The sequence below is a fragment of the Accipiter gentilis genome, chromosome 1 (assembly GCF_929443795.1).
Source record: "Accipiter gentilis chromosome 1, bAccGen1.1, whole genome shotgun sequence".
In the NCBI taxonomy this organism is placed as follows: domain Eukaryota; kingdom Metazoa; phylum Chordata; class Aves; order Accipitriformes; family Accipitridae; genus Astur; species Astur gentilis.
Genome location: NC_064880.1, coordinates 42,639,197 through 42,654,316, shown reverse-complemented (window position 1 = coordinate 42,654,316; position 15,120 = coordinate 42,639,197). Strand labels below are relative to the sequence as shown.

At 46.6% G+C, this 15,120-nt stretch overlaps 1 protein-coding gene across 2 annotated transcripts in view; it reads left to right on the top strand.

Annotated features, from left to right (window-relative positions):
• Positions 1-3,819: 3,819 nt before the first annotated feature.
• The window catches only part of SEMA5B (semaphorin 5B), a 281,599-nt gene continuing 270,298 nt past the window's right edge, over positions 3,820-15,120 (top strand). For both annotated transcript variants that reach the window (XM_049804042.1, XM_049804051.1), the window contains exon 1: positions 3,820-4,131. The gene's annotated coding sequence lies outside the window, so the exon portion shown is untranslated. The remainder of the gene's footprint in view (positions 4,132-15,120) is intronic.

Here is a 15,120-nt window from a genome sequence, read left to right as displayed (position 1 = left end):
CAGATCTCCCCCTAAAACATCTACCAGTAAAGCTTATCTGAACGCCCAGAACAGCTCGAGTTCAAGCAGGTCCGCACAGCCAGTTCGGTCATAGATTGATTTTCTGTGTGCACCTGCAGACTAACACAGCCTACTGCGGTTGGGCTGCAAAATGCAATGCTAGCTGCGATTCAGGGTACTGTCTTTGGATGACCTCACTCACAAAAAGCCTGGGCCTGATCTCTTCCTGCCCCACAGAGCTCTGTTCTACACTTGCGGGTTCTTGTCCCCACCAGCGCCCAACAGTGCACTTGGTGTTATCCTGCCGCCTTCTGCCCTACGGGCCAAAGACCTGTCATCCCTCCGAGTTTTGTTCCTCCTCCTCCACAGCCCGCGCCCCTGCTCCCTTTAACTCTCCCCCGTCCCCTTCGGTGCCCTGCACCGCTCCGCTTGGAGGCAGCAAAGGTGGCCCCTGTTCTCCGCAGGCAGTGGCACTCCCCCTTGCACAAGCACTGCTCTCCAAGCAATGGGGTCTTGCCCCAGCTCCCTACAGCCCTCACTCCTCCAGCCAGCTCCCGGGGAAGCGGTGCCAGACCTCCTGCTGCCCAAGCCGCCGGCTGGCCACGCAGCCCGCTCACACGTGTGCGCTACACAAGCCCACAGCGTGCGCAGGCACCCGCCTGGATCGGTTCCCCGCCGGCTAAGGGGGTGCGCCCCCGGCCCCGGGTGACCCCGCGGGTAGGGCGGCTCCGTGCCGGCGTGTGCTCGGGCCGGGCCGGCCCGTCTGGGCCCCGTGCGGCGCCGGTCGCATCGGGAGGCACTAGCAGCACCTAGCGGTGAAAGCCGGCCCGAGCGGCGGGGAGGGCGCAGCGGGGAGGACGGGGCTCCGCCACAGACCTCTTATTTTTGGTGAAACTGCACTTTGCGCTGGCTAGAAACCACCCGCAGCGAGCACCGCATCTCTCCCTCATGCGCGACTGGGGGGACAAGCCAGGAGAAGAGCAGAGTGAGGGGTGTTCCTCTAGCAGAGGTGGCTCTGCACAGAGGTGCAGGTCAACACCTCTGCGAGCAACTGTGATGGGTCTTGCCAAGAGCTCAGTCTCCGCCAAGCCTGGAACGGGAACCTGGTACATCCTCTCCCTAGTGAGGCTTAGGATTTGGAGACTGAAAACAAACTGATATAGATCACTTCACATGCAATACCCTGACTTTTCCCATGGCATTTCTGTCTTTTTCAAAGAACCTGAACTGTACTGCTTTGCGTCACAAGCCCTTTACTAAAAGGATTTGAGTAGTTTCCCTGTCTGGCCAGTGATTTTGGAGATGTCATGCTGTGTAATGGCATTACGGTGTCAGGACCTGCGTGTCCAAGGAAACATTACAGGACTTTAATTTATGTGCACCTTTATTCATGGGTGTCTGAGCAATGTGTGCACACACATGACCAACAGAAGTACTGCCAGCTTTGGGGGAAAACCAGCAAAATAGTAGCAGGAAAACACTAGAAGAAGATTTTAGGGCAAACTATGTTCTCTTTAACAGAAGAGTGCTATCCATTAGACCTTTACATGTTGACAGACATTGGAAAAACAGTTTATGTGATCTCATGCTACTTACTGTTCAATGCTCAGTGCTTCATCTGCAAGTCTTAGGAGGAAGAAAGGTTGAGCCAAGTCTTCTGGAAATTACATGTGTATTTGCGGCATTCGGTGAGGTGTTTTATCCCTGAGGCTTAGATAACCAAACCGCCCCGCTCTATAGTGAAACTGAAAAAGAAAGCCAATAGTGTCCCAGCACAGCAGTACAGCCCTGCACTGTGTTCTGCTCCGAACACCCAGGATGCTGTACATCATTATTTAAAATTTAATCTGCTAAATTGAAAGATATCATCCTGCATATTAGGGAAATAGAGGAGCTTGACAGTTATTTACTATTCACATGTAAATTAAGACAGCACTCTAAGAATATGCTATCACAACAAATCAGCTAAAGTTTTTCCTGTAGGTATTCAGCAGAGATGGGGATGAAAAAAGAGGGGCAGATGCGATGCCACTGTGCATGGGGCAGTTTGCTCATCACCTTCCAGGCTATGCCTGACTTGGGGCTTATCCCAGGGTTTTGAGCAGAATACATAGCCACATTGCAACTAGTTTGTACCCATTAACTGTCCTACACTTTCCAGTGCAAGTTTTAAAATGGAAAGCGGATTGAAAATGCTATACATATAAATAATGTATCAACTGTTTCTAACAAGCTGTATCCAAAAATGCATTATTGCATGAGTGTAGTGATATAGTTACTTGATTAAGGAAGAACTGAGAAATTAAGTACAGGCAAATAATTGCGTATTGTATTATGATCATTGCAGTGGATCTATGCTGTTACTTCTCTGAGACGTGAATTGGGAGAACACCCACTGCCACCACAATTGGCTGTCATAGCATTGATGAGCCATCATACAATTACACTGCTCTTATATAGCTATAACATACTGTCAACATGAACGACTGGATCAGTCTACAGAAGAAAAAAATCCCAGTCTCATTATATACGTACACATACATATGCAACGGCATCAGTGCAGGCCATTCTATCTGGGGATTCAGCTGATAAGTAACTGAGGCTCTTATCTTCCGATTTTTAAATGTCACTAAACCAGACCAGATGTATTTTTATCCTTTTGCTGCCAGGCTGCTTGTCCAACAGCAGAGATCATCCTATAGCTTTATGCGGTTGCCGCTAACGGTGTACAGGCACCGTGCAGCACCGCGGGGACACCGCGGCACATCAGCCACTTGCAAAAACACGTTTGATGTAGTCGTGCGTGTGTGTGTCCCAGCGATTCCCCGCGGGCGGCCCCCGGCCGGCAGCGCCGGGGCGGCGCGGGACTGCGGCCGCTGCCGACCGGCCCCGGGGCTCGGCGGGCCGCGGAGCGGAGCGGAGCGGGGCGGGCGGCGTTCCCGCCGGGCAGCGCACAGCGGCGCTGCTTCTCCCTTGCGCTCCGCGCCGCGTACGCGCCTCGCCGCGGATTTTCCGCCGGCGTCTCCGCTTCGGCGTGAGAAAACTTTGACGCGTCCCTCCTCAGGTTCATTTCGACCCCGTTCGCCCCCGGCGAGCCGGGGCACATCGCGACGGGGAGACGCAGCCTCAGCCCGGGCCCCGGGTGAGGGGAGCCGCCGCGGGCGGGGGGGACCGCGCTCCGCCCAGGGCTCGCTGCAAGCCCTGCCGGGCGGCCCCTCCAGAAGGCCGCTGCCGCGGGGTCTGCACGGCAGCCCTGCAGCCCGACGTCCGGCCGGAGGGCCCGCGGCCGCGACTCCAAGCCCCAGTCCGGCGGCTCCCCCGCGCCCCGCTCCCATCCCAGCCACCGCCACAGCAACGCTGCCGGCCCTGCCCCTTCCAGCAGGGAGAGATGGGGGGGATTTAAATACAAGCATCGCTCCGGCGCTGGCTCTTATCCTCGCTCGCGGCTGGTGCCTCTCCTCCACCCTTAGACCTCCCCACGCCGGCGGCACTTGAACCTGTCCGCCCGAGAAGTGTGCCATCCCCCTATCCCCGACCCCCCCCCACCCCCCACCCCGCCTCGGGCCAGCCCCGCCGGCCGCCCTCGGCAGGGGTCCGGCCTCGGAGCGCCGCCCTGTTCCGCGGGACCCCCCGCCGGCCCGGGGCGGCCGGCTGCGAGCGGCGGGGAGGGCGGGGAGGGCGATTCGCCTGCGAAGAAATGCCCTGTTGAACTTTGAATATATTAGTTGACATCAGTGCGAGTTGGGGCTGCCAGCCCCTAGCTCCCTCCTCCTTCCCTACCTCCTCCTCCTCCGCCTCCTCCCTCTCCTCCCCCCGGTCTCCGATGGAAAGAGTTGAAGCCGTGCTGATAGGAGCCTCCTGGAAGAGACAGCGGAGCGCAGGGGAGGACTTCGGTCCCAACTCCGGCCGCGCCGCGGGGACGCTGCCCGCCGCCGCTCGCATGGCCCGAGGCGGCGCTCCCTAAGCGCCGCGCTGGGGAGAGCCGCCGCTCCGCTCCCCTGCTCGCCCCGCGCCGAGCCCAGCCCCGCCGAGCCGAGCCGCGCCGCGCCGAGCCGCGGCTGCCCCCGCTCCTGCGGCAGCCGGAGCGCGATGTGCCGGTGAGCCCCGCACCGGGAGCCCGGCGGCCACCCCGTAAGCGCAGCGCGGCGGCGGGCCGGGGGGCGGGCGGCGGGCCCGGCCGCGGGGAGGGGGCGCGCAAACTTCCCAAGTTGGCGGGGGGCCGGGGCGAGCGGGCTGCGCTGGGATGGGGGTCCCGGGGAGGTGGGGAGAGCCGGGCTCCTGCCCGGCTCCGCCGCCCCCGGCGCAGCCCTGCGGCGGCCGGCGCGGGGCAGCGCCGCGGGGTGATGGAGGGGCCGGGGGCACCCTGCGGGGCGTGGGTGTGTGTTTGTGCATGGCGCTCGGTGCGCCGTCCTCCTGCCCCCCGCGGGCTGTTGAGCGAAAAGGGCTTTTCTTGTCGCTGTTTTTGCAGTCCGGCAGCGCTGGAGAGGACGTTAGGTAGGAGGTGGCAGTGGAGGTGGTTTCTTTCCCCTTTCTCTCCCCTCCACCTTCCCAGCTCTCCCTAAACCCGCTGAGCGGGGCTGTGGCGAGAGGGAAGGGGGTGCAGTGGTAGGAAGCCGGATAGCCTAGACGGAGGGATATTAATGATTTTTTTTTTTTTCAGATGGTAATTTGTCTTTGTGGTAGGGGTGGCCCGTTAAATTTCAGCTCACGTCCTGATGGAGATCAAAAGCGAAGGGGAGAGGGAGAGGGAAGCAGAGCGCCTTGTGTGGCTCCTTAGCTCCGTGTATTGTTAGAAACTTATGGGGCCGGGGGTGGGGGGGGGGGCAGGAGGGAGGATTCCCAGAAACAACCTTTGTGGATCCAGCTCCAACACCCACACCAAAAGTTGGAGATCTGTATTTTCCAGCACTACCATCTGCTCCCCGGTGCTGCCCAGGAGCACGCATACTGTTACGCCTCAGAGGAAACAAACAAAAGGTGTGCTTGCCAAGTCGGTGCTGAACCTGTCTGTTCATGGGCTTTTAGGTGGAGCGTAAGTATAGAGGAGTATCTTTATCCTAAAGGTTCACTGTCCTCTGTTGGCTCAGTTCAGACTCGTAGATAATTTCCTGCCCTTAAAAAAGGTCTCCAAACATGGCAGATGCCAGGTCCTGGGGGGCTTTTTGTTTTTATTTTTGGCTGGGTTTTAATTTTTTTGCTTTTTTTTTCTTTTTTTTTTTCTTTTTTTCCCTTGAACTAGTTATGCATGGATATATAAGTTTGGGATCATATTAAAGTTTCTTTTTTTTATTGCGCAAGTGTTCCCTCTCATTACAGAAAATACTTCTTTTCCTAAATTATAGTCTGAGCAGCAAGAGGTTAGCTCTCTTTGCCTCTGGATAGGTTCAGTGGTAGGCTGAGACCCCAAGCTGACTGCACTGCGAACAAAATAGAAACCAACTAAGCTAAAAGTTATAATGGGCTTTGATTCTTATTGCTGTTTGAGATCAGCAGAGATCCCGGGTCAGTGAAGGCAAGGAGCAGGAGTGAGAGTAGCTGGAACAAGCTACTCATACAGAAAAGTGCTCTCTTGATTATATGTGTGATTTGTAAGCACCCAAGGGAGAAAACTGGTCATAAACTGCAGAGAAGGCGGCAGTGGGAAAAAGAAAAATCCTGCTGATATTTAACCAGATTTTTTAATAGAGATTTCGTTTTTTAACAGCCACTTGAATCATCTTTTTTCATTTTTTCTCCCTTTTGTACTAAAACTTTTCTGTTCAGATTGGATTGGATGATAAATAGACTCTGCACTAGGCAGACTATAGTAGGGAATCTCTGCATTTTAGGTTATGCCTCTTGCGTTTTCAGTGAAGTGGAGGCGATTTCTCCTTTTTTTCTCTCTATCTTGCTTTTTTTCCTCAGAGAGGTTAAGTTTTTGTCCTTCCCTGTCAGGGACATGTTAATCCTGAAGTCATGGAGGGGAGAGAGATCCCGCCATTCAGAATATAGATATTTGCTTTGTTCATCCCCCCAGCCCGTTAGGCTGATGGAATTGGCAGTGGCTGCCCTTTGTGACCTCCCTGCCTTCCCGCAAAGAGCTGGGGCAACCAGGGAGGAGAAAATGTGCAAACTCCAGCGAGTGAAAAAGCACAACCCCAGAAGACAAAAGGCTTGAACAAAGAGATGTAGGGGATGAGTGTCTGTGTGGGGAATGACTTTGAACAAGGTGGCCCCTATCAGTTTGCATAGACTCAAAAAGATGGCATAAGGACGGGTTCAGTAGGAATACGTGTAGCCTGATAAGAAACTCAATACAAGTGGTGCCATGGGATTTTATTTGCTTTACAGTAAGATGAAACAAGCGCCCAAACAAAATGGCTTTGGTTGTCCAGTTTGATTGCCCTTTATTGTCCAGGCAGACAGCTGACTTGGGGGAACATACACGCAGACTTTATAGTCTTTGCTTCTTACCTTCTAGTTAGTTGTAAAAGTCCTGCTTGACTTGGGCTGAGACATGATGGGTCCTTGTTAGAGGAAATGTTCCTGAGAGAACAGGAGAGCAGTCTCACTCTGTGATATTAAACGTGGCTTGAACAACAGATTTCTATTTTAATGAGGATTAATAATCATGTGAGCAGTCATGCTAGGGTTAAACAAGACCATCTGCATGAATATGTTTTCCTGAAAACAAATACATGACATGAAAAGTTTCTGCGTGAAGCCTAGGCTGTTGACTTGCTGTTTGGCAAAAGGGGGCAGTATCAAACAATACCACAAAGCAATCCGCTGTGCCGCTGCCTTTCTGCCTCCAGTACTGATGTGTGCTGTATCTACTGGGATCTTGGAATTTAGGGTGTTTGTTATCTGGTACCCTTATTCAGGTGATTCCTTGTGAAGACGTCAGGGAGGTTAATTCACTGCATACAAGGTGCAGGATCAAAGCTGTCATTGTTTTACTTCGTGGTTGCATCACTTCCATGTGCTGGTTTGACCAGTGAAAGCTTGGAAATTAGGGACAATGCTGTATGATTGCAAAGCTACTTTTGTTCACATTAAGTGGGCTGACAGCAGTAACCTTAACCTGTTCTCACTCCACTGATTTTAGGGAGAGCATGATGAAGCCCTAGCTTTGGATTGCTGTTCATATAAATGCCCTTCAAGGAATTGTCATCAGTTTCCATAGTAAGAAAAGCAAACGTTTTCTTCTCTAAATTTAACTTTCTTTGAAAACTCATTTATTTCCAGCCTAGACAAATATATTGATCTGTCTTATAAAATACTGGTTTTAGAATGCATTTAAAAGCCTTTTTACCTTTTATTTATCTATATGCCTGGAATGATTAGATTAGCATTTCTTAGTTCATTTTTTACTGTGAGCCATGGGTAATTTTATTGAGGGTCTGTCATTGAAAAGCCATGCACTGGACTCCAGCTTTGTCAGGTCTCCTAAGTGCTGCTCACTGCCTTTGTGGCAAGAGCTGCAGCAGCAAGTGCAGACTGGCCCCAAGAGAGAGGTGAAGTGGTGAGGAATACAGAGTCTGTCGTAGTAACATGAAGATGTTCTGCTGCCAGGGCAGTGCTAAGATGCAGAGTTTAGGTGCAACCTAAACTTCAGCGTGATGTCTGCAACTGGATTTGCCTTGCTTCAGATCATGCCCAGCCACATCATTTCTGGTGTAAAACTGAAAAAGGGAAATTTAGTCATCTGCAGATAGAGGTGGAGACAATTCAGAATGGTTCTCTAGGGTGAAATTCATTGGTGTTTGTTGTGCAGCAGGTATGTAGTATCAAGTCATGCTGAGATTGCAAAGTCAGTCTTAAGTGATGGACTTACTTACCTTTTACAGACCGAATACTGTGAAGGTGAATTGCCACTATTTTAGGTTGAATCTTTGTGATTTAGTCCAGGAGACAAAAGCGTGGAGTATTACAGTGCTATCCCTGCTGTGCCTTCAAACAGGCTGGGTCTGAATATGAGTGTTGTTGACTTTGAGGATCAAGTCAACTGTTCTTTGTTATTGTTCTGTTGCCTTTTTTTTTTTCTTCTTAAGGAGGAAAAAACCAACTCACTGAAGGGAGTATGGCAGCTAGTGTTACTGTAGGGATTGTTTCTCTTCCTTTCACAGTGTGCTGCTGACTCCTCCAGCATGCCCAGTACCAGGACTCATCCCATCTCTGTCCATGGTGGCAGTTTTCATTAGTTTCAGTGGGAGATGTCTGAATATGAGATACAAGACTTCGACAGGTATTTGAGCCTGCAACTTGTGTGAACAGTGCCTTGCTTGCTAGAGATTATTCTTCAAGCACAGTTAGCCTCAGTATTTATTTCACCTCTATTCTCATTGTTGTCCAAAAAAAAATACTGCACGACAGCAGTTATTCCTTACCCCAGACTCAAACCATGTGAGCAAAGTGCAGCAGAGCTCCGACAGCACAACTGTGACTTTCAGTATGCAAGGTCTCCTTGACTACAGCGCTGCAACTCCCGAAGTTACGTCTGCTTCAGCACTCATATAAAGCACAAATTTTTAAGGTCCGCACAAAAACATTCAGAGTGATTTTCTGATGATGAGTGTATGAGTAGTGATACTCTGGAAGTATTACTGTTATCAAATATGTATCTACAAACCAAATGGGTTTGTTTTGTTTCAAAATGTAATAAGTCTGAGAGGTAATTTGCATGTGAAGGATGTTACCAAGTTACAGCGTATGTCTCTGAATTGGTGACAGGGCTATTCATGTACTTATAATTAAGCATATACCAAAGCACTGTGCTGGTTAAGGACTGGTGTGTCTTTATTTACTTATTAGTGAGCTTTAAATGAGATCATAAGTAAACATGCTGATTACTAGTCTTAATCCCCAAATCAATTGTGAACTCCTTGGGAGTTTATAAATAATCTGTGTAATTTCATTGTTCTTCAGTAAGGGGTCAATTGTGGAGACAGCACAGGATATTTTCTTCCCAGAAGCTGCTGTGAAGGAGCTTGATCTTACAAGGTGCTACATGTTCTTCATTTGTGTTAACGCGTCTCTGGGAAACAGCACCCTACATGATCAGACCCTGATAAACACAAACGTAGCAGTGTCTGATCTCAGTGGGTCACCTGCTTTGTTGAGCAGGCTAAATGCTTATGGGCTTGCTAGTCTCAATATATAACATACTCCCTATTAGACTGTCGCTGGAAGTGAAATAAATTGCTGAGTGCCGATTTCAAAGGTTTGATTTTATCCATTGTGCAGCAACACATGACCAGCTGGGATGGAGCAACCTGCAGAGAAGAACCATAGCCATCAGTTTCATCTCTGCCAAATATTGTGCTGCATTCAAAAGTTTAATCATAACTTCAAACCCACGAGGCAGCCTCTGTAATTGGGAATAGTATGTGATCTGGTGATGCCAAATGGATCCTCTGGTAGCCTTGAACCCTCCGTGATGTGGAGGACATACCCTGATGCTGGATATGCTCAGGTGTTAAGCAGAGATGCTGTCTGCAGTCCTGCAGACCAGCCAGGCTAAGTCCTATTAGATGATCTATAAGCTATTTGCAGTTTAAGAGTTTGTGGCTTCTGAAGTTTGTGTATTTTGCAGATTGCTTGTGCCATAGTCTTCAAAAACTGTTAGCTTTTAAGACAAGCAGATGGCTTTAACAAAATGTATTTGCTAGCACCTGGAACAGGTGGATCTGGAATCAATTTATGCAGTGTGATTTTTTCCACACCCCTTTTGGAATAATTTTATACCCTGGAGCCACCTAAGATGCTTATTATGTAGCCAATAGGGAACAGCTTCTGTCTGACTACATAAGATTTTACACATCTTTTATAGCTAATGCCTAGATTGAAATGCAAAATTTAGTGCTGGGAGTGCATGCGAATTTGTGAAACTCCCTGGAGAAGATGTGGGTCCGTGTATCAGTGAATGAATTATGCTCCTCCATAGACAGAGAGGGCTTTTTTTAGTGGTAACAAATGTCCTGTGTTTGGTGTTTGTCATTTTAAAAGTAGTATTTTTCATTTCAAGTGCAAACCTTGTGCAGGTTACTGATGTAAAGTAAAAATGAGAAAATAGCTTTAACTTTATTTGAAGGGATAACAGAATGAAAATTTCTTATGTGGTGTGAAAGTGTCCTGAGTCAGAGATCAAATTGGTGTTTCCAAAATATGGCTGTGATGGTTACAACTAGTTAGATGAGAAAGGAAAACATCCTGCCTGTCTTCTCGAGGGGCAGGAAACAAACTCCAATGAGACCTTGGCCACATTCTCATTCTTGCAACAGAATCAGGCCCAACAAGCTTACCTGGCTGTGTAGATTCATAATAACTTCAAAGAGGTTTTGAGTGGCTGCTGGGACTATCTGCACAACTCAGAGGTAGAATTAGGAACTAAATCTGGGAACACTTTTGGGCCAGCCTCTTAAGGGAAGAGGATGCTGACTATGGATGGCCTGTTGGACAGGTTTAATTGCTTTGCTGTGTTGCCTGGCCACATGGAAGTTGTTTAGTGTGCTGTTTCAGCTAAAGGTTGCTTACTTATCTCCTATGATGCTGATTTACAATAGATCAAAGATTGGGGGGTGGGGACGGGGACGAGGAAGGAAAGGGTAGGAAGTTCACTCTGGATAACTCAGTTTGACAGGATAATATAGTAAATTCAAGAACATAGAAAGAGATGCTTTTTGGAGCCTGTATATAAAATGCAGGGAAGGAAAAATTGGCTCTGTCTCAAAAGTTTGTTAGAGTGATTACAGATCTCCCCGCCCTGCCTCACGTTCCTTTCTCCGCTCTCTCTTCCTGATTGAAGATGATTGTCTGCCAGAAGGAGATTTTCAAACACATGGTTTGGACAGGGCAATCAGTCTATATTTATAAATCACTTAATATTTCACTCTCTGACCTTTTTGGGGTCCATTCCACATATGAAGGGCATTTTCATTAAAAATACAAAGCTGAGACTCAGTTTCTGCCTGTGTCTGAGGTGCTCCTCCAGTCTAAGAGAGCTTAGCTTTTAGTTGTAAGTGCAGTTAGTAACCACCTATTTAAAATAAAAGACAACAGGGGAAAGAATATCTTTAGTGGCTTGTGGTGGGATAAAGATACATACTTTATTCAATATGATGCACCGTAACTACGCGCTGTTCCAATACTGATGAAGGATGATGTCAGGTAACACATAATACAAATTACAAAGAATTCCACAGTTCCTGCTTTGTGAGGATAATCAAGTGATACAATAGTGCAATTTACCTTTATTTCTGTTTTGGCAACCATACTCAGCAGTCAGAAGTAGTAATTATCAGGGAGAGAAACTGAGGCATAAAAGGACTATGGCCTGGAGAATTTTGTGCTCATCTGTTAAAGATTTCATGAAACATAATGATGCAGATTGGTGCCAAGTAGGATTGCCAGTGACTGAAATCAGTATGAATTAGACTTTGAGCTCGGTGAAAAGTCTGGTCTTACATGACTTGCTCAAGGTAGTAGAGTGCATTAGTGGCAGAGGCATGGTTAGAACTCCTGAAAACGCTTATTCACATACTTAATTCTGAATATGTAGTTAAATCCTATGAATGAAATGTTTCATCTCATTGCTTTCCTGCATCAGAGCCCTAGACTTGTGCCTTAGAAGACTATGCATTTATCTCCTTGCTAAACATTGCCAGTAGGTAACTTGATCATGCAAATCTTTTACTCACCTAAGCAGTTCAGTTCAAGTTAACGTGACTACAGTTTGAGAAAAAAAAGTACCCTGATTGCATGTGCACAATTGGTCCCAACATTTGAAGATGAACTAGGGATCATTCCTCTATGTTGTATTTTTATATGCACACTGGACATGCATCTATATAGATTGAATTAAAACAAAAGCAAGTGATTAACATGTTTAAAATTTAACATTTTCCCTCCTTAACCAACAGAAATTGTTCCCAAGAGAGTAATTTACTAGATACCTTCTGTATTTGCCTAGGACTGTACATCAGGAATACAAACCATGATATTGCTAATGCTATGTGTTCCCTCTAATGGGTCTTTGAAATATTAAACCAACTTATATTTGGAATGAGCTTTGCACACCTCCTTGTCTGTGGTTGCTTTGCAAATCCAGGCTTCACTGCTTTGCCTCAGAGAATTATGAGTTTATTATACTTCTGGAATGCTAATAGCATTTCATTTTTTCCCTAAATTTCTTCTTTGTATTTATTTATTGATTCTTCATTTGAGCACAGTTTCGCAGATAATGATGGTACTACTGAGAATAGCTGGTGTGAGTTAATTTTAAGAAGGCTGAAGTTACAATGCCATCCTTCTTTGCCAAGAATCTCTCTGTAAAGTTCATAAGTTAAGGCATCCAAAATGCTAAATTAGTTAAGACGACTGGATAAGATTACTCCCAATGTTACATTTCATTCCTGGTTTCATAAAGACAAAGTGTATCAAGGCTGGCAAACCTAAATTTAATTTTTCATTGAAAACTCATTGGCAGATTTGCAGATGATACACTTTAGGGAAGCAGTCTTTTCTATGGTCACTTGGTCTTTACTCAAATGAAGAACATTGACTTGTGAGAGAATACATATGAACCGGGTTTTTAGCATTTCACCCTTTAGTTTACATGTGCTTTTGATTCCTGGAATTCTTCCCCATCTAGTCCCTCCTCCCACAGTGGTGGAAGGTAACTCCAGAAAGGTGCTTTCAGTCATTTTATCTGTCTTCCCTGAAGGCAAAGAAATTCCCTGAGCTGATTGATCTTCAAGCTGGTCAACTATTCTAAACAAGCACTCAATTTTGATTTAAATATTTCTGAAGGAAGATAGCATCCTGCAATTCTTGGTTAAGCATTTAAAAAATTCAGCAGGCCTTGCAATTATGTTGCTTCTTAGTTTCTCAGTTGCTAGCTTCTTGGTCCTGTTATGCTCTCATCTGGAGAACAGAGCATCACATTTTGTTCCTGTGGAAGTACTTGTGAACAGCAATCAAGTCACCTCTTAATTTCTCTGATATTTCAGGATGGTACTGGATTCTTCTGTGTTTTTTCAATCCTTATTGCCTGATGGCTCTTCTCTGAATGCTTTCTAAGGATGCTACTGGCCGAAGAAGACAGTAGTGCTGACAGCTGCAAAGGTTTGGGAGAACAAGAACAGCAGAGATTGCAGAGCAGAACTGAGCAGATAGATAGCAGGAGATAAGGACTATAAAGTTGGAAGGCAGAAAATAGGGATAGTGGTATAGGAAGCTCTTGGCATGAAGAGCCTGGTGTGATACATGGATGGTGAAGAACGGGAATAGCTGTAGTGGTAAAAGGCAACAGCAAGTTTTTACTGGCAGAGGAGGATGGCTGGGAGGTGGGTAGGGACTGCAGCAGCAGCACTGCTTATAAATCAGAGCAGCGTTTTATCAGAGGAGCTCTCTGCAGGGAAATGTCAAAACATCTGACTGTACTTCGCCTGGGCATAACCAGACTCTCTTTTTCACTCAGGAGCACTGTGATATAGGCAAAGAGAAAAGAGACACTTTAAACTAACTGAGGGCAGAGTTCAGGTTGAATTTGTGTTGGGGAAGCCATTCTGTTCTTGCAAGTGTAAGATCAGAGCCTGCAGAATAAAACTCACTTTTGCAATCTGTACAAATGCATGAAGTTTTACTCATTTCAGTGAAATGACCTGTGGATGAGAATTTACCAGCCTGAGTTCTTGATTGCTAACACAAGGCAAACACTCTTAAACTGTTTCCAAAAGTTATACTATTGTACAGTTGGGCTGCAGTAACCTTAACTGTGATACTTGTGGTCTGAGAGGACTAGAACCTTCCCAGAAGTAGTACAATTTCTGTTTTTAGTTTGGAAAGATGTTATCATTTAATGAAAACTCTTTGTTTTCTGGCAGCCTACTCTGCTATCCATTTACAAAGCTCTCAAAGGACTTGGACGTCCATGAAAAGTGCAAGAGCCCAATTCTACTTACAGATACACTAGTGCAGCCTCATTGAAGAGCTGCGGTTGTGCTTGACTGAGGGCTAGTAGTATGAGCCCAAACACTCAAAGACAAGTTTGTACCTATGGGAAAGGATTGCATAGGGATGGTATTGGTCCAGAGGCATTTTCCAATATTAGGTCTGCAGAATTATGTTGTTGCAAAACCTAGCACCAAGAGAAGCATTTCCAGTTTTAATTAAAACAAAACCCAAACCAATAAGATCTCTATTTCTGTTGAATTTTAAGCTTCGCAAATGTTTGAGCATGAGATGCAGAAGTAATTGATTAGAAACAGAAGTAGAATAATGAGGCTTGCTTTTTTTTCCTTTCCCGAGCTGATTCAACTGAGGAAGGAAAAAAAATCTCTGAAGTTTTTACTTGGACTCAGTAAGACGTTTCTACACAAATAGACCAAATGAACAACTGAAGTGCTTCAGTGAAGTTATCACAAGGACCTGAGCCAGTGGATTATTTACACGGCAGACTTTTACCTGGTAGAATCAAGGGTTTAAATTAATAGTATAAAGAACTGGAAATAATCTGATGTCTGCAGTTCTAATGGTCTAAGATATCTGTAGAAGAGATAAGGGCCTGATCCTGCACCAAGGGACATCAGTAGCAAAAGTTCCATTTATGTAAGTTAAATTTGATTTTTTTCATTTAAAAAAACCCCAACATTCATGTCTTGCAGTTCTTATCCAAGGACTATTTGCTTTTGAAATTGGCATACTACCTGAGTCAGGGCTGCATGAGTTGGCCCCAGGTTTTCAACCTGACAGTACCTCTTTAAAATGCAGCAGTATAATTTAGGCATCTCTTATTTGTTTTGAATAGCAGAGCTAACATGTCTGTCAGTTACAATGACTTGATAGACATGATTAAAAGGCAGGAGATAAGGAAAAACGCGTGCTTATCACAGCCAACCCTCCCCAATGAAGAAGTAAGTGGCTCAGTGGCATATTTGCAATTGAGGTGTAACTGAAAGCATTTTTAGAAATGTGCTTTGTAGACTGCTTTGAAATGGTGTTTTCTATTATGACCAGTTTCTGGAACAGATTATCATGATTGTAGGAAGCACTTCAAAGCAGATTGATGTAGGAAGATCTTTCCCCGAAAACTTTGGCTTCTCTGCAAGACAGAAAGCTACAAATGTGCCTGCAATCTGT